The sequence below is a fragment of the Oncorhynchus gorbuscha genome, linkage group LG12, assembly GCF_021184085.1.
Source record: "Oncorhynchus gorbuscha isolate QuinsamMale2020 ecotype Even-year linkage group LG12, OgorEven_v1.0, whole genome shotgun sequence".
NCBI lineage: Eukaryota > Metazoa > Chordata > Actinopteri > Salmoniformes > Salmonidae > Oncorhynchus > Oncorhynchus gorbuscha.
The window spans coordinates 53069469-53093549 of NC_060184.1; the positions used below are offsets into that span (position 1 = coordinate 53069469).

Genomic DNA, 24081 nt, shown 5'->3' on the forward strand with positions numbered 1-24081 from the left:
CTAGTTGTCTCGGATTGGGAACCGTATTTAGGTAGCCTGAGTGCGCGTTGTATTTCATGGGCGATTGTACCTGTCTTTGTGTTAGTCACCAGATAGGCTGTAATTTGTTTCACTTGTTTGTTGTTTTTGTATTTTCAATTATTTTCCTGTACCGCTTTATCTTTATTAAAGGTCATGAGTAATCTACACGCTGCATTTCGCTCTGTCTCTCTTCTAACAGCAGACGAACAACATTACAGAATCGCCCACCACGATTCACAGACCGAGCAGCGTGTGAACTGGCAGGATCTGAAGGAGGACGATATGGATTATACTACGTGGGAAGAAATAGACAGGTGGGCGGCAGACCCAGGGCGTGTGCAGGAGCCCGCCTGGGATTCCCTACAGCAATGCGAAGAGGGCTACAGGCGAATCGCATCAATGAAAAAGACACGCCGGAAAAAAGGGGGGGGCGCTGGTTTAAACAGGCAGCGACAGCTGGAGCAGCAAAGGGTGGATGAATTATTTTGAGAATGGACATGGGAAGACGTATTGGATGGTAAAGGTTGTTACACTTGGGAGGAGATATTGGCCGGAAGAGATCGCCTCCCATGGGAACAGGTGGAGGCACTAAGGAGAGCAGAGGCAGCGGGAGATAGGAGCCGACGATACGAGGGAACACGGTTGGCAAGGAAACCGGAAAAACAGCCCAAAGAAATTATTGGGGGGGAGCTAGAAGGGAGAATAGTTATGCCAGGTAGGAGACCTGCGCATACTCCCTGTGCTCACCGTTGGGCTAGAGAGACCGGGCAGGCACCGTGGTTTGCTATGGAGCGCATGGTGTTTTCAGTGCGGGAGCATAGCCCGGTGAGGCACATACCAGCTCTTCCTATTGGCCGGGCTAGAGTGGGCATCGAGCCAGGGAAGCTTGGGCAGGCTCGGTGCTCTAGAGCTCCAGTGCGCCTGCACGGTCCGGTCTATCCAGAGCCACCTCTACACACCAGTCCTCCGGTAGCAGCTCCCCGCACCAGGCTTCCTGTGCGTGTCCTCGCGCCAGTACCACCAGTTCCAGCACCACGCACCAGGCCTCCAGTGCGCCTCGCCTGTTTAGCGCAGCCAGAGTTTTTCTCCTCTCCTGCGCTGCCGGAGTCTCCTGTCTGTCCAGCGCCACCGGTGCTCCCAGTCGGACCAGCGCGTCCAGTGCGCATCGCCTGTTCAGCACAGCCAGTGCTTTTCTCCCCTCCTGCGCTGCCGGAGTCTCCCACTTGTTTAGCGCAGCCAGAGCTGTTCTCTTCTCCTGCGCTATCGGAGTCTCCCGCTTGTTTAGCGCAACCAGAGCTGTTCTCCTCTCCGGCGCTGCCGGAGACTCCTGTCTGTCCAGCGCCACCAGTGCTACCAGTCGGCCCAGCGCGTCCAGTGCGCATCGCCTGTTCAGCACAGCCAGTGCTTTTCTCCCCTCCTGTGCTATCGGAGTCTCCAGCCTGTTCAGCTCAGCCAGAGCCTTTCTCCTCTCCTGTGCTGCCGGAGTCTCCTGTCGGCCCAGCGTCACCAGTCTGCCAGGATCCACCAGAAGTGCCAGTCTGCCAGGATCCACCAGAAGTGCCAGTCTGCCAGGATCCGCCAGAAGTGCCAGTCTGCCAAGATCTTCTAGATCGGCCAGACAACCTTAATCATCCAGGTCCACCAGCCAGCCAGGATTTACCGGAGCCTACTACCTGCCTGAGCTTCCTCTCTGTACTGAGCTCCCTCTCAGTACCGGGCTCCCTCTCAGTACCGGGCTTCCCCTCAGTACCGGGCTTCCCCTCAGTACCGGGCTTCCCCTCAGTACCGGGCTTCCCCTCAGTACCGGGCTTCCCCATAGTACCGGGCTGCTTCGGTCCCGGGCTGCCCCTCTGTCCCGGGCGGCCCCGCTGTCCCGAGTTGCCCCTCTATCCTGAGTTGCCCCTCTATCCTGAGTTGCCCCTCTGTCCCGAGCTGCCCCTCTGTCCCGAGCTGCCCCTCTGTCCCGAGCTGCCCCTCTGTCCCGAGCTGCCCCTCTGTCCCGAGCTGCCCCTCTGTCCCGAGCTGCCCCTCTGTCCCGAGCTGCCCCTCAGTTATGTGGGGATCAGGGTGAGGACTATTAGGCCATGGTCGGCGGAGAAAGTGGATTATCCTAGGACGCGAAGGGGAGGAACTAGGACATTGATGGAGTGGGGTCCACGTCCCGAGCCGGAGCCGCCACCATGGACAGACGCCCACCCTGACCCTCCCTATGCTCTTGAGGTGCGTCCCGGAGTCCGCACCTTAGGGGGGGGTTCTGTCACGCCTTGGTCATTGTGTTTTTGTTATATGTTTGGGTAGGCCAGGGTGTGACATGGGTTTATATGTTGTATTTCGTATTGGGGTTTGTATTTATTAGGAGTGTGTATTAGTAGGGGTGTGTCTAGTTAGGCTTGGCTGCCTGAGGCGATTCCTAATTGGAGTCAGCTGATTCTAGTTGTCTCGGATTGGGAACCGTATTTAGGTAGCCTGAGTGCGTGTTGTATTTCGTGGGCGATTGTACCTGTCTTTGTGTTAGTCACCAGATAGGCTGTAATTTGTTTCACTTGTTTGTTGTTTTTGTATTTTCAATTATTTTCATGTACCGCTTTATCTTTATTAAAGGTCATGAGTAATCTACACGCTGCATTTCGGTCTGTCTCTCTTCTAACAGCAGACGAACAACATTACAGCTTTGCTTTATCTTGGCCAGGTCGCAATTGTAAATGAGAACTTGTTCTCAACTTGCCTACCTGGTTAAATAAAGGTGAAATAAAAAAATAAATAAAAAAGTGTGCATGTTATTTAAACTCACATTTGCTGTGGGATTTCTTACAAAGTACTTGTCAATTGATGATTTCATTTGACTGTGAATTCTACGTAGAATATCCATCTATCCAGCTACGGTTCATATAGCCTATACCAATTAGAAGGTGGGTATTTTGCATCCACACAAAGATATTGCAATGGCATTCAGGGTTTTATTGACAATATTTCCATCGCACATCAATCAACTTTTCCCCGGAGATGGAGATTATGATGTAAAATTGCATCAGGACCATGAGTAATCTGTTAAAACATCTCCAGGTGTTTGTAATTGGGTTTTATGCCAATATACTTCCCTCTTTGGGGGGATCCACAGTACTGAAGTTTAGGTCCGGGCATTACTCAGTTTCTCCAATAATCTAAACTGATTTTTTGAAAGGCTAATAGATGGCATCCGATTTGCATGTAAATCATTGTGACGTCCCTGGTGATCTATGACTTTCTATCAGATTTACCCAGTGATGGAAAAGCAAGGGAGAAAGGAAGAGTGAGATAGAAAGAAACAGGCATGTGGGGTACATAGAAATGTGAGGGTCCTCTGGCTAGGTTTTTAACATGTAAAATACATTTACATTGTAATTGTAATTTAAGATTCAGAATAGCCACACAGCAGTTTGTCCAATGTAAAAAAATATATATTTTACACTGAGAGCATTACATCAACCCTGAACCTGTATGTGGACCCATATAGGCACTGGAAAAGTGTTACATTAACACAATGCTTAGTGGAAAGCCTTTCAAATAAATTGTAGAGTTACCACCCATGAGTGTATTTGTTAGTGACAGAGACATAGTTGTTGCATTAAATTGTTTTTTGGATATATGGACTTCACCAAGTGAGATCCTGAGCAAATATATTATCATAACAAAAAGAGGCCTAATTTAATTATAACATAATAGTTTAATATCTCATCTGGTAAAAGATAGATGATTGCAAAAGCTATGTCTTTGTCACAGACAAATACAGTCATGGGTGGTAACCCTACAATTTACTCGAAAGGCAAGTCACTTTGGGAAATATTTGAATAAGGCTTTACACTAAGAAGTGGTAATTTAACACTGTTCCTGTGTCTATATGGATCCACATACTCAACACATTCAGTGTTGATTTAACACCCTCAGTGTATTTAACACTCTCCTAATATAAGGCCGGTGTACCTTGTGTTTGTTCCTCTGAGAATAATGGCTGTGAAATTAGCTCAGCCTAATGCCACAAAGTATGTAATTAATTAGGATTTCTTTCAAGTCCTTCTCTGAGTTTTTTTAAAATTGCGTGATAAGGCCCCGATAATTACTGGCTGATGAATTGGCTTTCCGCTCCCATATTTGATTTGTTGGCTGCTTATAACAGAGAGTCACACCTATCTCAGCATCAAAATGAGCCCTATCAATAATTGTGTAAAGCAGACAATAAATGTATGCTCGTAATGAGAATTAGTTGATTTATTGTGCACTGAGACTGATGGTTATTGTCTGAGAAGGTATTGGTGCCTAAATTGCTCTTGTAATGGATTGGCTCTTTCCCATGATAATTATAGGCTTTATTATTCTTGTAAATATGATAAAGGATCATCATATTTTATAAATGTAAGGTAGTAGGGACTGTGTGCACATGAACATTTGAGCAATCGAACATGAAATGGAGCTAGTATCTAAAATCAATAGGAACACAATTGGCGGGTTTCAGAGTCTGGTACCACAGGCCGAGGCTGTACATTGCTTTGTCCGCACCACAGCTAGTACGGTTGTGTTACTATCTACACGTATCCCCTTCAGTTAGCTGGAATACAGACGTGACAACATTGAAAAGGAATAGACCAGTTGACCTCTTTATAATGGTTATTTACTGTAGATAAACAACAACATATCAAAGTCAAAACTAGTTTCTGTATCCGTTACTGTGAAACAGTGTTGTGTTTGACCAAGACCATATAAATGTGTAGTCAATTCAAAACCATGATTGTAATTTTGTTAAATCATCACCGTAATAACAGTTCAAAATGTCCATTATTTCAGAACAACATATGGATTCTTTAGACATTAATAATAGTGAGAAAAAAATGCATGCTGAGTGAAATAGACTCCTACAAATTGTTACTAACTCAAACAGTGGGGAACAATAGGCCGTCATACGCCTTCAGAGAGTCACGCCTTGGTCATTGTATTTTGTGTTTTCGTTATATATTTGTTCAGGCCAGGGTGTGACATGGGTTTATTGTGTTGTCGTATTGGGTTTTTTGTAGGCATTGGGATTGTGGTTGATTAGGGGTATGTCTAGTTAAGGCTTGGCTGCCTGAGGCGGTTCTCAATCAGAGTCAGGTGATTCTTGTTGTCTCAGATGGGGAACCATATTGTCACGCCTTGGTAATTGTATTTTGTGTTTTTGTTAAATGTTTGGGTAGGCCAGGGTGTGACATGGGTTTATATGTTGTTTTTCGTATTGGGGTTTGTAGTTTTGGGATCGCGGCTGATTAGGGCTGTTGTATAGGCTTGGCTGCCTGAGACGATTCTCAATCAGAGTCAGGTGCTTCTCGTTGTCTCTGATTGGGAACCGTATTTAGGGAGCCATAGTTTCGCTTTGTATTTCGTGGGTGATTGTTCCTGTCTTTGTGTAGTGTTCACCAGATAGGCTGTAATAGGTTTCTCGTTCCGTTTGTTGTTTTTGTATTTAGTTATTTCATGTATCGTCACTTTTCATTCATTAAAGATCATGAGTAACAAACACGCTGCATTTCGGTCCGACTCTCTTCCTTCAAAAGACGAACGCCGTTACACATATTTAGGTAGCCTGGGTTTCACTGTGTATTTGGTGGGTGACTGTTCCTGTCTCTGTGTAGTGTGTAATTAGGTTTCACGTTCCGTTTGTTGTTTTTGTATTTATTAAGTTATACAATGTATCGCGATCATTCATTAAAGAACATGAGTAACAACCACGCTGCATTTCGGTCCGACTCTCTTTCGACAAACGAAGAACGCCGTTACACAGAGAAGGGCTAAGGATTTATAAAATAATTATAATAACAATAATATTAGTATAATTATATCACTATTTCAATAATGTTCTGATTTAATCTCTTCATTTTTATTGGAACGGAAAGGGTTAACGCCGAAGAGATAAAAAAATTAAAATGAGGATTTTCTTTTGCTGGTCTCTGGGGAGATAAATCAAGCTAGTTAAGTCAGCCATTGGCTAGGCCATCAGATGGTAGATAACGTGCAGATAAAGGCATCTGCCATTCAAGTCTAGTAGTACAACATTTTGAAGTGACAGTGGAATCAATCGATCAAATTTTGACTTAATGGGTGGGACCGTTTTTACAAAAACCTATGGACACTTCTGCCTTCTTGAAGGCCAACAGGATACTGCACAATAGCGATCAGTAGTTTTCCAACAGTCAAGCTAGCTAGCTTTTGTTGTTTGCTAGTTTGCAGTGGCTGCAGCAGGTGTTATCAAATAGGATGTTGTTGCTAATTTGTTAACGTCTCCATTTTCAAGAAGTTAAGTTTCAAGTGATCATCATCTGGTGAGTGGAACATACTTTTTTATTGTAACAAACTTGCTGTTGTTAGCCTCTCTTTGAAAATAACGTGTGTGTGAAATATTGTTGCATGTAAAGTGGAACTTGCAGCATTTTAGCTGTAATATTTGTTGTGGAGAAATTACCAGGCAGGAGACGAGAGTACAAGTTAGTTTTGTTTAGTCAAATGCTCTCATGGTAGTAAGATTTAAGTTCCTCGGCATACACATCACAGACAAACTGAATTGGTCCACCCTCACAGACAGCATCGTGAAGAAGCCACAGCAGCGCCTCTTCAACCTCAGGAGACTGAAGAAATTCGGCTTGTCGCCAAAAGCACTCATAAACTTCTACAGATGCACAATCGAGAGCATCCTGGCGGGCTGTATCACCGCCTGGTACGGCAACTGCTCAGTCCACAACCGTAAGGCTCACCAGAGGGTAGTGAGGTCTGCACAACACATCACCGGGGGCAAACTTCCTGCCCTCCAGGACACCTACACCACCCGATGTTACAGGAAGGCCATAAAGATCATCAAGGAAAACAACCACCCGAGCCACTGCCTGTTCACCCCGCTATCATCCAGAAGGCGAGGTCAGTACAGGTGCATCAAAGCTGGGACCGAGAGACTAAAAAACAGCTTCTATCTCAAGGCCATCAGACTGTTAAACAGCCACCACTAACATTGAGTGGCTGCTGCCAACACCCTGAATCAACTCCAGCCACTTTAATAATGGGAATTGATGGGAAATGATGTAAAATATATCACTAGCCACTTTAAACAATGCTACCTAATATAATGTTTACATACCCTACATTATTCATCTCATATGTATAAGTATATACTGTACTCTATATCATCTACTGCATCTTTATGTAATACATGTATCACTAGCCACTTTAACTATGCCACTTTGTTTACATACTCATCTCATATGTTATGCAGGTGAGACCAATAAGACCAGCAGGGGGAAACGAATAGAAGAGAAAGCACAGGGACAAGACATGACAATATATGACAATACATGACAGTACCCCCCCACTCACCGAGCGCCTCCTGGCGCACTCGAGGAGGAACCCTGGCGGCAACGGAGGAAATCATTGATCAACGAACGGTCCAGCACGTCCCGAGATAGAGCCCAACTCCTCTCCTCAGGACCGTAACGGGAAACGATGAAGAGGGAATCTAGTGCAATTACTATTATAAAAATGAGACACGGGTAGAGAACTGTAAGAGTTAGAGCAATCAGGACCAAACAGGCCAGGAGAGTAACAACTATGGACAAACTGAGACACAGCAAGGCTAAGACCAGGAACAGGAGAGAGGCGGTGGCTGTGGACAGACTGAGACACAGCAAGTGCAGGAACAGGACCAGGAGAGATGCGGTGGCTGGGGACAGACTGAGACACAGCAAGGGCAGGAGCAGAAGCAGGAAGAGAGTTACCGGACTTAGTCTGCGCGCAGTCCGAACAAGCAGCCACGAAACGGCGCGTGTCACGCTCCTGAGTAGGCCACCAAAAACGCTGGCGAATAGAAGCAAGCGTACCCCGAATGCCGGGGTGGCCAGCTAACTGGGCAGAGTGAGCCCACTGAAGAACGGCCAGACGAGTAGAAACGGGAACGAAAAGAAGGTGCCTAGGACAAGCGCGCGGTGACGGAGTGTGAGTGAGTGCTTGCTTTACCTGTCTCCCAATTCCCCAGACATTCAACCCGACAACACGCCCCTCAGGGAGAATCCCCTCGGGGTCGGTAGAGGCTACAGAAGAACTGAAGAAACGGGATAAAGCATCAGGCTTGGTGTTCTTAGTGCCCGGACGATAAGAATTAACGAACTCGAAATGAGCGAAATACAGCGCCCAACGAGCCTGACGCGCATTAAGTCGTTTGGCAGAACGGATGTACTCAAGGTTCTTATGGTCAGTCCAAACGACAAAAGGAACGGTCGCCCCCTCCAACCACTGTCGCCATTCGCCTAGGGCTAAGCGGATGGCGAGCAGTTCGCGGTTAGCCACATCATAGTTACGTTCCGACGGCGACAGGCGATGAGAAAAATACGCGCAAGGGTGGACCTTATCGTCAGTATGGGAGCGCTGGGACAGAATGGCTCCCACGCCCACCTCTGACGCGTCTACCTCGACAATGAACTGTTTAGTGACGTCAGGTGTAACAAGGATAGGAGCGGATGTTAAACGCTTCTTGAGGAGATCAAAAGCTCCCTGGGCGGAAACGGACCACTTAAAGCATGTCTTGACAGAAGTAAGGGCTGTGAGAGGAGCTGCCACTCGACCGAAGTTACGAAAGAAACGCCGATAGAAATTCCCGAAACCGAGAAAGCGCTGCAGTTCGACACGTGACTTAGGAACGGGCCAATCGCTGACAGCATGGACCCTAGCGGGATCCATCTGAATGCCTTCAGCGGAAATAACAGAACCGAGAAAAGTGACGGAGGAGAAATGAAAAGCGTACTTCTCAGCCTTCACATAAAGACAATTCTCTAAAAGGCGCTGGAGGACACGTCGAACGTGCTGAACATGATTCTGGAGTGACGGTGAAAAAAAATCAGGATCTCGTCAAGGTAAACAAAAACAAAGATGTTCAGCATGTCACTCAGTACATCATTAACTAATGCCTGAAAGACAGCTGGAGCATTAGCGAGACCGAACGGCGGAACCCGGTATTCAAAATGCCCTAACGGAGTGTTAAACACCGTTTTCCACTCGTCCCCCTCCCTGATGCGCACGAGATGGTAAGCGTTACGAAGATCCAACTTAGTAAAGAACCTGGCTCCCTGCAGAATCTCGAAAACTGAAGACATAAGGGGAAGCGGATAACGATTCTTAACCGTTATGTCATTCAGCCCTCGATAATCTATGCAGGGACGCAGGGTCCCGTCCTCTTCCTTAACAAAAAAGAACCCCGCTTCCGCGGGAGAGGAGGAAGGAACCACGGTACCGGTGTCGAGAGCTACAGACAAATAATCTTCGAGAGCCTTACGTTCGGTAGCCGACAGAGAGTCTAGTCTACCCCGTGGGGGAGTAGTCTACCCCGGAAGGAGATCAATACAACAATCATACGACCGGTGAGGAGGAAGGGAGGTGGCTCTGGACCGACTGAAGACCGTGCGCAGATCATGATATTCCTCCGGCACTCCTGTCAAATCACCAGGCTCCTCCTGTGAAGAGGGGGCAGAAGAAACAGGAGGAATAGCAGACATTAAACATTTCACATGACAAGAAACGTTCCAGGAAAGGATAGAATTACTAGACCAATCAATAGAAGGATTATGACACACTAGCCAGGGATGACCCAAAACAACAGGTGTAAAAGGTGAACGAAAAATCAAAAAAGAAATGGTCTCACTATGGTTACAAGATACTGTGAGGGTTAAAGGTAGTGTTTCACATAATATACTGGGGAGAGGACTACCATCCAAGGCGAACATGGCCGTGGGCTCCCCTAACTGTCTGAGAGGAATGTCATGTTCCCGAGCCCAGGCTTCGTCCATAAAACAGCCCTCCGCCCCAGAGTCTATTAATGCACTGCAGGAAGCTGCCGAACCGGTCCAGCGTAGATGGACCGACAAGGTAGTACAGGAACTTGACGGAGAGGACAGAGTAGTAGCGCTTACCAGTAGCCCTCCGCTTACTGATGAGCTCTGGCCTTTAACTGGACATGAAATGACAAAATGACCAGCGGAACCGCAATAGAGACAGAGGCGGTTGGTGATTCTCCGTTCCCTCTCCTTAGTCGAGATGCGAATACCCCCCAGCTGCATGGGCTCAACACCTGAGCCAGTGGGGGAAGATGGTAGTGTCGGGGAGAGGGGGGACACAGTTAACGCGAGCTCTCTTCCATGAGCTCGGTGACGAAGATCTACCCGTCGTTCTATGCGAATAGCGAGTTCAATCAAAGAATCCACGCTGGATGGAACCTCCCGGGAGAGAATCTCATCCTTAACCTTAGCGTGGAGTCCCTCCAGAAAACGAGCGAGCAACGCCGGCTCGTTCCAGTTACTGGAGGCAGCAAGAGTGCGAAACTCTATAGAGTAATCCGTTATGGATCGATCACCTTGACATAGGGAAGCCAGGGCCCTGGAAGCCTCCTTCCCAAAAACTGAACGATCAAAAACCCGTATCATCTCCTCTTTAAAGTTCTGATACTCGTTAGTACACTCAGCCCTTGCCTCCCAGATAGCCGTGCCCCACTCACGAGCCCGTCCAGTAAGGAGAGATATGACGTAGGCGATACGAGCTCTTCCCCTTGAGTATGTGTTGGGCTGGAGAGAGAACACAATATCACACTGGGTGAGAAACGAGCGGCATTCAGTGGGCTGCCCAGAGTAACACAGTGGGTTATTAATTCTGGGTTCCGGAGACCCGGAAGCCCAGGAGGTAACCGGTGGATCGAGGCGGAGATTGTGAATCTCCTCCGAGAGGCCGGAGACTTGGGCGGCCAGGGTCTCAACGGCATGTCGAGCAGCAGACAATTCCTATACCTAGGATAGGTTAAGTAATCCCTCTCACCCCACCCCCCCTAAGTTTTAGATGCACTATTGTAAGTGACTGTCCCACTGGATGTCATAAGGTGATTGCACCAATTTGTAAGTCGCTCTGGATAAGAGCGTCTGCTAAATGACTTAAATGTAAATGTAAATGTAATTCCTGTTCGTGTCTGCCTAGCATCGCTCCCTGGAACTCGACAGCAGAGTAGAGAGAATCCGTAGTCGCTGGGTCCATTCTTGGTCGGATTCTTCTGTTATGCAGGTGAGTGAGGACCCAAAAGCGACTTAACAGAAACTGAGTTTATTCAAGTCCAAACAGAAAATAACAAATCCTGAATCCTTAACAGGAAATGTCCAAACGGGGATAACCGAAATCCTCTAGTCTGTAGAGGGGAATAACAGGATAAGTGGCCACAGACTGCAGGTCCCTTCGGGTTGGCGCAGGCCGTAGCTGACAGAGACACCTGCTCACACGCAGCATCTGATGAAGGCAAAACACGACAGGACGGAACAAGAACACAGCACAGCGAACAAGGATCCGACAAGGACAGAAGCAGAAACAGAGAGAGAAATAGAGACTTAATCAGAGGGCAAAATAGGGGACAGGTTTGAAAGCGTAAACGAGGTCGTTAGGAGAATGAGGAACAGCTGGGAGCAGGAACGATAGAGAGAGAGAGGGATAGAGAGAGGGAAAGAAACCTAATAAGACCAGCAGGGGGAAACGAATAGAAGAGAAAGCACAGGGACAAGACATGACAATATATGACAATACATGACATCATATGTATATACTGTACTCGATACCATCTACTGCATCTTGCCTATGCCGCTCTGTACCATCACTCATTCATATATCTTTATGTACATATTCTTTATCCCCCTACACTTGTGTGTATAAGACAGTAGTTTTGGAATTGTTAGTTAAATTACTTGTTGGTTATTACTGCATTGTTGGAACTAGAAGCACAAGCATTTCGCTCCACTCGCATTATCATCTGCTAACCATGTGTATGTGACAAATTTGATTTGATTTGATCTACAGCCCCCGACACAATCGTCCGCATGTGCATTTCATATTAGGTTTAGTAACGTAACACTGCCGTAATACATTACTGCTTAGTAACAGCATAGTAACTAATATAAACAGATGTAGATCACAGACACTACATTAGCAATATGACATGTTATTCAAATATGTTAATTTACACCCCCAGGAAGAATATGACACATTTATATGACACCTCTTCGATGTGGTCATTTTCATAAATTCTTAGAATGTTTGGAAATTACCTATACTAAGGCATTTGTGAAATGCACAGATATGTGCCCTATAGCCAATCAGAGCTACAGTAGACATTTATACAAACTTGCCATTTGCCACAGGGGCCTGTCATCATTCACTTTGGACTGGACTGTGTGTTTCCAGGCAGTTGCAACAGCATGAGTTTGGATCATTAGAATGCATGCTTGTCCCAGCCAATCATGACGCCCATGCTAACTGGTTAAAAAATTGGCTAACTTGCCAAATAGCTACTTCCAGAAACAAATGAGAGAACACCATACTCTGACCATTTTACTCGCCGTAACAGAGCTGGTTAGGCTGTTTACATGTTATCTCTAGAGCATTCTTGAGTAGATATTACTTTTTTTGCCTACGTTTAATTACACCGGTCATATTGTTCAGCGCTCTGGCACACTCAGACGAGTGCTCTGAAATCAGAGTAGATAGCCAGAGTGAATTTGCGAACACAAGAGATATGCTAACTGGATAACAGTCGTTCAAGTTCTTACTAGCTAATCAAATGACGCCTGCATCACTAATCACTAAAAATGATATAATGGGAAAAAGTCAGTCACTGAACCAACTCCTCCAATGGCATGACATAACATCCTCCTAGCAGCTAGCTGTCTAGTTAACGTTACGCTCCATGTTTTTAGCTTCCTTCATAAACAGATACACTCGCCTATTCGCCACGTTATGACTGACTTGTGATCATTGCCCTTGCAAGTTTGATTGTATTAACATTCTTGGCCTTAGTTACATTCGTCCATTTTTGTCCAGAATATTGAGTAATTGAAACTAAAACAGTGCATCCCGAATGGTAGCAGCAAATAAGCTGTGATTTACAACCTGAGAGCAATATTGTTTGGGACTACCAAGAAATGTATTGGTGAATTATATTAACCATGCATTGAACTGCATCCATCTATTCTGTACGTCATGGAACTTTGGGTCAAATATAAACCTCTTGTAAAGCTGGTTTAGTAGCATGAACTGGGATTTTGATATTTTTACTGATATTATGATTGTCTGTATGTTTCATGTCTGCTAAGTAGTTCAAATGCTGTCAGTTCCATATCAAACTTTAGGTCACCGGTTACTTTGTGTACTTTACTTTGTGTGCAAACAACTAAGTAATAGTTGTACATTTCGACTGGGAAATGCTTAATGGTTGTGCTTTTGTATTCTTATGATTGGGATCTACTGGCTTATTATGTCGAGTATATGGACTGCTTATCCTTTAACATCATGCTGTGTGTGACTGCTGTCTTTCCATCAGCCCTATGCAATGGTGTGGTAGTGCCTGGAGGAGTAGGCATACTAAATAAAAATCTGCTGATCGAAGGAAATGCACCCTGTGTGAAAAATCATAGGTTTTCCAATGGTTTTTGTGTGAGTTTCCTATAGATTTTTCAGATTTTCACTCTCAAAATCACACTTTTTAAAATAGAAAAATAAACAACAATGCTTAAACCACATCAATCTGATTGGGTGGGCCTGTGAAGGCCTGGCTCCCCAGTGAGTTGGCCTGTGTCTATCCAGGTCCATCCATGTCTACACTCTTGATGCAAACAGCACATGATGACAATTGCCCATCACAATTAGCTTACTAAACAACACTCGGACTAACCTTTTTCAATTCCTGGTTTGAATAACCATTTTTGTCTTAGTTAGCATTTACTGGTAGATATTATAAGTTGAAACATCTTTCCTACCCTACCGGCTATTGATGTCATTCTTCTGTGAGTAGCTCCATGCCAAAACAGTTCAGAGCTGCACACTCTTGCTGCCTAAAGATGATATTCCGCTGAAACTAGGCTATGGGTGAGGCGGGTATGTGAACATATTTCACGTGTTTTGCAATTGTGTAGGCTACTTTGTGAATGACTTGTCTATTGTACTACATGCATAATTGATAAGTCGTACCTCCTCTACACTTCTTTAATACGCATCAGTAGGAATTAAGAAGTCAGAATAAAAAAAGTGGGTTTACGATTTATTCTTGAGTATACCCTCCACTACACCACTGGACCTTTTCTGTTTTACAAAAAGTGCACCCTTACAAAAAAGTGCTGGTATTACTATTCCTGTCCTTTCAGAATCACGAACCTGTCGCGTTCTGAAGGTCTATAGGTTTGCCACTGCACAAACATGCGTATAATAGGTAAGGCTGTTAAGATATTCATGTTTTAAGAAAAAATTGTACATATTTGGCCTGACAAAGTGGTTTTATGCACTGACTGAATTACGAGTATTTAACTCTGCTGGTCATGGCTGGTCTCTGAGAGAAATTAGGAGTCCTGACAGTCTGAGACTGAGTCAAGACCGAGTACAAATGTATCCAATACCGAGACAAGACCAAGACACTCAATATGTGGTCTCGAAACTGGTCTTGAGTACTACTATCTATCTTTTCGGGCTGACTACTTGCAAATGTATTTTAAAATATAAAATCAATGTATTTTTATTAAATACATTAGAACATTGGTTCCCAAACTTTTCATAGTCCCGTACCCATTCAAACATTCAACCTCCAGCTGCGTACCCCTTCTAGCACCAGGGTCAGCGCACTCTCAAATGTTGTTTTTTTGCCATCATTGTAAAGCCACATTATATGATACATTTATTAAACATACAAATGAGTGTGAGTTTTTGTCACAACCCCTACTCATGGGAAGTGAGAAAGAGCTCTTATAGGACCAGGACACAAATAATAATATAATAATAATCAATCATGTTGCTCTTTATTTAACCATCTGTCATTTAAAACCTTATTTGTTAATCGGAAATTGTGAATAACTGACCACAGGCTAATGAGAAGGGTGTGCTTGAAAATAATCACATTACTCTGCAGTGTTGGGTTGTATTGGAGAGAGTCTCAGTCTTAAATCATTTTCCACACACAGTCTGTGCCTTTATTTAGTTTTCATGCCGAGAATCCACTCTCACATTGGTAATGGTTGCAAAGGGCATCCGTGTCTTAACAGCCGATTTGCCAAGGCAGGATACTCTGAGTGAAGCCCAATCCAGAAATCTGTCAATGGCTTCTGATTCAATTCAATTTTCACAGAACCGCTTGTTGCAATTTTGATGAAGCGCTCTTGTTCAGATATCAGTAAGTGGACTGGAGGCAGGGAATAAAAAGGATAACTATCCAGTTGTTTGTGTCATCCGTTTCAGGAAAGTACCTGTGTAATTGCGCACCCAACTCACTCAGGTGCATTTACACACCACAAAAAATCATACAATGATGGAAAGACCTGTGTGTTGTCGACAGGTGAAGGTGTAGTACTGATGGTAGAAGCAGTACAAACAGTAGAGCTGGTACAGTATGTGTCTCTATGGATGTGGGCCTTACTTTTTTTAACCGTTTATCCATTTTCGAGCAAATGGAATGAGCAGCAGTGAAACGAGGTTACTCAGGCGAGAAACAAAACTCACCCAAATGTATAGCCCCGTTGGAAAATACAAATGGACTGTTTGAAAACACCTACCCCAGTTTTGCAAAACCTGCATTATAAACTACAAGTATTATTTTGATACATTGATCTTGGTATTTTTGCCCATTCCTTGCCCAGATATGGAGAATGTCCGTAGTGCACATACTGTCCCATTTAATGGATGCTCTTTTCTATAGAAGGGGAAAGCTTCTGTAGCTCAGTTGGTAGAGCATGGCGCTTGTAATGCCAGGGTAGTGGGTTCGATCCCCGGGACCACCCATACGTAGAATGTATGCACACATGACTGTAAGTCGCTTTGGATAAAAGCGTATGCTAAATGGCATATATTATTATATATATTATAGGATGTACATGTTAAATTGGTCATTACCTATTGTATAGAACATAGATGATCTCTTCATATGACAATTATAATGTACATAGTGCTGCTCATCTTGTCTAGTTGGCTCATTTCTTTCCACTGATCAGAACATTTTGCCAGAATGTATCACTTTTAACAACTGCATTATTTTTTATTTTTTCAAAATGGCCAGAAACAAATCCCTTTCTTCTGAAACTCGTCAGTCTATTAATGTTCTGAGAAATGAAGGCTATTCCATGCAAGAAATTGCCAATAACCTGAAGATTTCGTACAGCGCTGTGCACTACTCCCCTTCACAAAACAGTGCAAAATGGCACTAACCAGAATATAAAGATGATTGGGAGGCACCGGTGCACAACTGAGAAAGAGGACAAGTACATTAATCTGTCTAGTTTGAGAAACAGGTGCCTCACAAGTCCTCAACTGGCAACATCATTAAATAGTGCCCACAAAACAACGTCAACAATGAAGAGGTGACTCCGGGACTCCAGGGTGTTTCTCAAACTAGATTAGTTTACTCCAAATAGGGGAGGTCTGGTAGGGTTAGGATAAAGTAACATAGAAGGAAAATATATTTTAAAAAGAAAAATACAAATATATTGGAAATTGGAAATGATGCAGACAATACCATTGAAAGATTGTGATTTCTATCGCTAATGTTAAAGCTGATTGATTGAGTATGGAACACCCCAAAAAACTTTAATTCATGCACTTTTAGTAATTTGTCATCATAAAAACACTTCCTCAGATACTTTCAGTGTTCGTCATCACCACCAATCAGCAAGTGAATATAAAATGTCCATTTGGCCTCAAATTAATAAACGGTGTGTAATATTAGACAAAAATTTGAAAAGAGAAGAATGAGAGTGAGGAGTGTTGGTAGTGCTGTTATTTGATTAGGCTGACAGTGGCGACCTGAAATAGAGTCAACACCAGCACCGACCACCCACAACTGCCACTTCCATACAGCAAATGCCAACCCGGGCTCCATCACACCCACCCACCCACCCCAACACAAACCCACCATCAACCACTTCACCAGACCAACCAAGTAAGGAAGACTCCGAGCCAAACCAATCTAAATCCACTCCTTAACAAAACTGTCAGACAAGTATCGGACTGAATAACCAATTAACTGACTGGTTGGATTAAGTTGGATTGATTACTTACTGTTTGAATTGTGTATTATTTTAACTTTTAACAACGGATAGAAGTGTTTTACTTGTACTGAATTTTAGAATAACCAAATAAAATGAAATAGGGTCTACAAGAGGGAGGGATGCTAGGAGGGTAAGCCACAAGTTGCTGTCTTTTTCCTCAGACTTTCTCTCTGTAATCAAATCGGAGGGGCTTTTTAAAATAATCTTAGCCCGTGGTGCTGCTTACTTTTAAATGAAATAAGGGTGTTGCATTTTAAATACACAAATAATATTGTATTTGATGAGATTCAAGGCTGATTTTCGACGGTGGCTGTTTTTGTCGGACCAATGAACTTGGTTGAATTCAAATTTCTGGAATGGAACATTTGATGTGTTGATTACACAAGGTGCCCTGGTTACTACTTAGATAACAGTTCAGTTGATCCACAATCAATGTCGGGATCCTCAGGCTCGGAGGCTGTGTTTGTCATAGAAGTCCCAACAGGAATTTCTTATTCAAGCTCTTCACAAAGCTGCCACCTTGCATATGTGTCATTCTCATTCTAGTTCTGTGAATTCAGAAATTCTAGATTTTAGGTAGATAATCAGAACTGTTAGTCTCTCCTCTCCTCTCCGCTCTCGCAGTGCATGCTGGGAGTTTTTTGGAGTTTGAGTGTTTGGTGTGGAGGACTCTGTCCTAACGTATTGTTTCTTCTTCTTTTCTTTCAATAGCTCGGTCACGAAAATCGGAAAAGCAATCAAAATCATTGTTTATCTTTGATGATCTTCGGATGTTTTCACTCACGAGACTCCCAGTTACACAACAAATGTTCTGTTTGTTCCATAAAGATGATTTTTATATCCAAAATACCTCCGTTTGTTTGTCGCGTTATGTTCCGAAATCCACAGGAAAGAGCGGTCACGACAACGCATACAAAAAATCAAAATAGTTTCCATTATGTCCACAGAAACATGTCAAACGTTTTTTATAATCAATCCTCAGGTTGTTTTTAAAATATATAATCGTTAATATATCAACCGCAAATGTCTTTCACAGTAGGAGAGGGGAAAACAATGGCTGTCCAAATTCTGTTGCGCAAGCAAAACTCAGGTGACCACTTGAGGCGATGTTATCGTTCTGGCTCATTTTTCAAAATAAAAGCCTGAAGCTATGTCTGAAGACTGTTGACACCTTGAGGAAGCGATAGGAAAAGGAATCTGGTTCATATCCCTTTAAATCCAGCAAAGGGAGGCTATAGAACATGGAGTTTTCAAAATAGAAGCCACTTCCTGTTTTGATTTTCCTCAGGGTTTTGCATGTAATATAAGTTATATTATACTCACAGACAATATTTTGACAGTTTTGGAAACGTTAGAGTGTTTTCTATCCAATACTAATAATAATATGCATATATTAGCAACTGAGGAGCTGGCCATTTACAATGGTCACCTGTTCATCCAAGCTACTCAATGCTGCCCTTGCAACCATATGAAGTTAATGTTTTATTGTGCAATCGATAAACTTACACAAACGCTTCGATTGCTTTCGCTGTAAAGCATAATTTCAAAATCTGACACGACAGGTGGATTAACAAAAGGCTAAGATGTGTTTTCCTACATTGCACTTGTGATTTCATGAATATAAATATTTATCGTAATATTTATTGTATGTAGCGCTATGCTATTCAGTGGTTGTTGATGACACTTATCCCGATAGGGGGATTGCAGCCATAACAGGTTAACACTATTTGTTTTAGCAGTATCCACAGGTTTTTTCAAAGTTAGGGTGGAAGAGGACAGAGTTAGTTTCCTGGGGTTTTGAAGATGCGGTGGCTTCTCAGCCTAACGCGGAGGAGACGCTGTTGATACGGTATGGATTCAGGTGTGTTCCTGAGAATGGAGTTAAAGTGGAGGAGGTTCAGCTCACTCTCTTTGAACAGGTACGTGCTGAATTTATACATTCTGCTTCCATAATGAACAAAGGTGTGGTTGTGTTCCAGAAAGGAGCAAATTTGGTTGGCTAATTGCTAGTGGAATACTTGTAAGGGGTGTGTTCGTGCCAATTCCACCTTTTTCTACCCATTCCACAAGGGTGGTAGTTTCAAATTTGCCGCCGTTTATAACAGATGATCAAATCAGGAAAGAGCTGAGTCATTTTGGTAGGTTTGCTAGCGGTTTTCGTGTACTGTCGGCAGGTTTTGAGGCAGATGCCGTAAAGCAAGCTGTTTCGTTCCGGAGGCAAGTGTTCAGGTTTCTGAATAACAATGAACAACAGCTACCGTTGAAGTCGGAAGTTTACATACACTTTTCAACCACTCCACAAATTTATTGTTAAGAACAATAGTTTTGGTAAGTCGGTTAGGACTACTTTGTGCCTGACACAAGTAATTTTTCCAACAATTGTTTACAGACAGATTATTTCACTTATAAAATTCACTGTATCACAATTCTAGTGGGTCAGAAGTTTACATACAGTAAGATGACTGTGCCTTTAAAGAGCTTGGACAATTCCAGAAAATTATGTAATGGCTTTAGAAGCTTCTGATAGGCTAATTGACATCATTTGAATCAATTGAAGGTGTTCCTGTGGATGTATTTCAAGGCCTACCTTCAAGTTCATTGCTTCTTTGCTTGACATCATGGGAAAATCAAAATAAATCAGCCAAGACCTCACAAGACCGCCCAAGTCTGGTTCATCCTTGGGAGCAATTTCCAAATGCCTGAAGGTACCACGTTCATCTGTACAAACAATAGTACGCAAGTATAAACACCATTAGACCACACGTCCATCATACCGCTCAGGAAGGAGACGCGTTCTGTCGCCTAGAGATGAACGTACTTTGGTTCGAAAAGTGTTTATCAATCCCAAAACAACAGCGAATGACCTTGTGAAGATGCTGGAGGAAACCGGTATAAAATTATCTCTATCCACAGTAAAACAAGTCCTATATTGACATAACCTGAAAAGCCACTCAGCAAGGAAGAAGCCACTGCTCCAAAACCGCCATACAAAAGACAGACTACAGTTTGCAACTGCACATGGGGACAAAGACCATACTTTTTGGAGAAATGTCCTCTGGTCTGATGAAGCAAAAATATAAATGTTTGGCCATAAGGACCATTGTGGCATTTGGTGGCATCTTCCCTGTGGCATAAACTGGCTGTCCGAACCCCCCCCCCGGCAGTGTTGTACTTGACCGTCCACGAAGGAGGACAGGGCCTGGAACTGTAGAGCAGGGTGGCTGCTTTCCGACTAAAGGCGGCGCACCATACTGATGTTGACTGGAGGGAACCAGAGGGAACCAGCATGCGCACTGCTAAGGAGAGCTGTTGGAATAGGGTTGGACCGGCAGCTGTTCCTCATGAGACTGGAGGGGCTGAGTACAGAAGTTCTCTCTGATTTTTACTCTGAGGGCCTGGCAGCTCTAAGGCCCACACAAGAAGAGGGCGTGGAACCTTGGCTGTTGTTGTGAGAGGAGCCTGGGCTGTGGGTGTGGGAGGAGCCTATCTTCCACAACCCAGCCATCCCTTTGAGATCAGTTCAGTCTGCTACCCTGCAGAGGAAACTGATAGCAGCGGGTTTACAAAAGCTGGGTGACCTACGACTGCTGGGAGAGGAGGGGTGGAAAACCCTGGAAGTGCTTCCATAACACAGGAATAACGTATCTTAGGCTGCTGGAGAGATTCCTGGTAAGGGGGGTGTTTGAGCGGCCAAAGGGGGGCGGCACCAATGTTTCCTCCACTGCAGGTGACAGCAGAGACAGGGGACTGGCAAGGGAGCAAGGCTCTACAAACTGGCAAGACTCTACAAACCACAGCACCAAAGAGGTCAGGGGACCTCCGGTGGAGGGTTCTACATGGAGCCCTGGCCACTAACAGCTGGTTGGCACGGGTTGAACCGGGAGTTGGGCAGGGGTGTCCTTTCTGTGTTATGAGAGAAACTGTGATTCATGTGTTTTCAGGGTGCGCCAGGTTAATGCCATTCATATCTCTGTTGGAATGTCTGTGAGAGGTTGGGGGTGGTCTTTACTGTTGGGATGTTTATAATGGGGTACAGGTATTCAAATAAGAAGAAGGCCAAATGTGTTTGGTTGAATTTTCTGTTTGCTCAGGCAAAGTTGGCTAATTGGATAACAAAGAAGAACAGGGTCAAAGGTGGGGAATAACAGACCCTTTACTATTATTTCATGGGATTGTCTCTGCACGTCTTAGGGTAGAATTTGAGTTCTATAAAATGATAAAAAGTGTGGAGATTTTTCAGGAGATATGGTGTGTTGTGGGGGCTGTCTGTTTAGCTGGGGAAGATATTTTGGATATACGGTGGTTGAAGTGGTGAGGTTTTTGTGTTATTATGATGTGTGGTGTTTTGTATTGTGTGGTAGAGGGAAAGGTAAGTATGGTACATGTATGCAGTACAGGATATATTTTGGTGTTTTATTTTAAGGGGGGTGTTGAGGTTAATGAAATTATGTTTCATTAAAGAAAGACAAAAAGTCAGTCTCTCTCTTTTATATATATACAGAATGAAAATTGATAGTAATTTACTGTTATTCAGAATACAGTACCATACCATATTTTGGGAGCGCCAAAAACCTTGGGTGCATGGTGTAGTTGTTTCTTACTCATTAACATATTTTGCAGTGTGTCTTATAAGAGGCTATATTTTTTGCACCCATTAATGAGATTGCTGTATGAACATAACTGATATGTGGTAGTGGTACTGTTTAACAATTTAATTTGTATAGGGACAGAACGAGTGATAGCAAGTCTCAAATCTTTAGTGGCAAGATCTGTGAAGACAACCATCCCACTTCAGACTGTACCTCCACACGCCCCTACAACCTGTGTGGGGAAGAGTGTCATTTCATCAGAACCTTCCACAGTTCCTATGCCGGCAGGGCAAGGGTCATCGCCACCAACTCAAACCAAAACCAACAACCCCACACCCCTCTACCAGACAACAACAAAGAAGACCCAGACCTTTCCACAGGCACTGCCCAACCAACCACCCAAGATGTCTCCCAAGATATCTCAGAAACAGCCACCATCCCTGTCAGACAAGGGTATGGTAGGATGTGAGTACAGTGGAGGTAAACCTAGGCATTGAGTGATGATGAGAGCGGTTGTGTCTCTGGAGGCACCAGTTAAGCCAGGTGAGATCTCCGCATATGTGGGGAGTGGGACAAAAGAGCTATCTAAAGCATGTTGGGCGGGGCTGAAAGCTCTACTGTGAAAAAAACAATAATAACTAATCTAAACTGTAGTAGTCAAGGCATACTGACATTAGAGAGAGGCATGTGTAGCCGAGTGATCGTAGGGTCCAATGAGCAGCAATAGGTGAGAAAGGGAGCCGTTCGGTAGTCGCTACTACACTAGGCGAGCTGAAGACACAGCGGTTCAGAAAGCTAGCAGGCCTGGGCTAGCAGATGGGTCTCCGGCAACGTCGCAATGGAAAAGCCTGTTGAAACCTCCTCGGACGATTACGTCAGCAGACCAGTCGTGATGGATTGGCGGGGCTCCATGTCGACAATTAAGGGCCCAGACCAATTGGCAAAAGAGGTATTGTAGCCCAAGTATTAGCTGGTAGACTTCTTCGGCTAGCCGGGCGATGGGCCTAGCTTGAGGCTAGCTCAAGGCTAACTGGTGCTTGCTTCGGAACAGAGGCGTAACCCAGCAGTAGCCACTCAGGTTGCAGCTAGCTAGCTAGATTTTGGTATTTACTACTAAAGCCCATAGAAATGCATCAATGTCAAAAAGGACAGTCAAAAGATAAATCACACGAAACAAAGTTTTGAAGTGTCTGTCCTAAATCTAGGAGATATTTAAAAAAACTCAGGAAATATGTTTGTTTTTATACAAATATTTGACCCCTTTATTGGGTAGGCACAAAACTACCTTCATACTTCCATTGTTTGTTTGTTTTTTAACCAGTACTGATAACCTTCAGATGAAATCCCTGACAATTCTGGGGGTCCTGGAGTAAAAAGGAAAATAACATTTTGTTCGTGAGAGTCTACCTTTTCCATATGTCAAACCTCATGGTCTGACAAACAGCGTTCTAGCTCTGCCACCTTTCACTGCAGTTGCGGAAGTGCCACATTGGCGAATGCGGTGGTTTGAGACTTAAATATATCTGTAGTTTAAAATTACATCATTTGATAGGGATTTTTATGTTATGTAACTTAGATTGACGCACCTGTTTGTCAATCGACTCTAGATTTTTTACAAGGCATGCCTTGTAAATGGATATAATTGTTGGAACCATTAGTAAGAGTCCTGTCCAGGGCGGTTTCCCAAAATCATCTTATACGTCCCATATAGTCATTCTGATTCCAATGTAAAATAGCCTTTTGAGGGAACTCAGCAACAAAAGAAATGTCCTCTCATTGGCAACTGCGTTTATTTTCAGCAAGCTTAACATATGTAAATATCTGTATGAAAAAGATTCATCAACTGAGACATAAATTGAACATAAATTGAACAAGTTCCACAGACATGTGAGTAACATAGATTGAATAATGTGTCCCTGAACAAAGGGGGGTCAAAATCAAAAGTAAATGTCAGTATCTGGTGTGGCCACGAACTGGTGTGGCCACGAACTTTTGACGTAAAGTAAAGAAAACTGCCTGCTACTCAGGCCCAGAAGCTAGGATATGCATATACTTAGTAGATTTAGACAGAAACGTTTCTAAAACTGTTATCATAATGTCTGTGAGTAAAACAGAACTGAAATGACAGGCGAAACCCCAAGGACAAACAATCTCCCCCCCAAAAAATTATCCTACCACTGATTTCAATGGCTAGCACGATTATAATAAGGCGAAACCCTCCCCGATTGCAGTTCCTAGGGCTTCCACTAGCTGTCAACAGTCTTTAGAAAGAGTTTCAGGCTGTTTTTTTGAAAATGAGGGAGAAGTTGAAGTTTTTCTAATTGGCTCCCATTTTGGCTGTAGTGTTTCCAATGAGCGTGGAGGTAATGAACATACTATTTTCC

At 43.9% G+C, this 24081-nt stretch overlaps 1 long non-coding RNA gene across 1 annotated transcript in view; it reads left to right on the forward strand.

Moving 5' to 3' along the window:
* Positions 1–24081, forward strand: part of LOC123990339 — a 67825-nt gene that overhangs the window by 23006 nt on the left and 20738 nt on the right. The window lies entirely within an intron of this gene.